This window comes from Mus pahari, chromosome 5 (assembly GCF_900095145.1).
Source record: "Mus pahari chromosome 5, PAHARI_EIJ_v1.1, whole genome shotgun sequence".
Taxonomy (NCBI): Eukaryota; Metazoa; Chordata; class Mammalia; order Rodentia; family Muridae; genus Mus; species Mus pahari.
In genome coordinates this window covers 6299994-6300781 of record NC_034594.1, presented here as the reverse complement: position 1 = coordinate 6300781, position 788 = coordinate 6299994, and positions in this window count along the sequence as shown.

The following is a 788-nucleotide window of genomic DNA, read 5'->3' as shown; positions in this document are numbered from 1 at the left end:
CCCCCCACTCTTATTACTCCCTTCCTTTCTTCTCAGAAAGGGAAGTGCCCATGGCCCATCAAGTCCCAGCAGGACTAAGCACATCCTCTCCCACTGAGGCCAAACAAGGCAGCTCAGTTAGAGGAAGAGGATGCAAAGGCAGGCACCAGAGTCAGTGACAGTTCCCACTCCAATTGGTAGGGGAACCACAAGAGACCAAGTTGCAAATCTGCTACAAACATGTAGCGGGGCTAGGTCCAGCAACACAACCGTCAACCTACAATCTCTTCTGTCTGTATGATGTGCTGGGCAATGAAGGCAAAGAACTTGTGGAAACGGCCAACCAATGACTGGTCTAATTTGAGGACCACACCAAGAGAGGGAGCCCACACCTGACACTACCTCGATGACCAGGAACCGAAGACTGAATAGCCCTGAGACCTAATGGTGGGAAGAGGAATCAAGAAAATTATTTCTAATGATATCCTGCTACACTTATAGATCGGTGCCTAGCCCAATCATCGTCAAAGAGGCTTCCTCCAGCTGCTGATGGCAGATCGAGACTGACAGCCAAACATCAGGTGGAAAGAGAGCCCAAATTGGAGAGCTCTATGAGGACCCTCCCCTTGAAGCCTGGGGAATCCCACAAAAGAGAGAGAGGAATCAAGGTTAAGAATATCAGGAGAACTGGGCATGGTGGCACACGCCTTTAATCCCAGCACTGGGGAGGCAGAGGCAGGCAGATTTCTGAGTTCCAGGACAGCCAGGGCTATACAAAGAAACCCTGTCTCGAAAAACCAAAAAAAAAA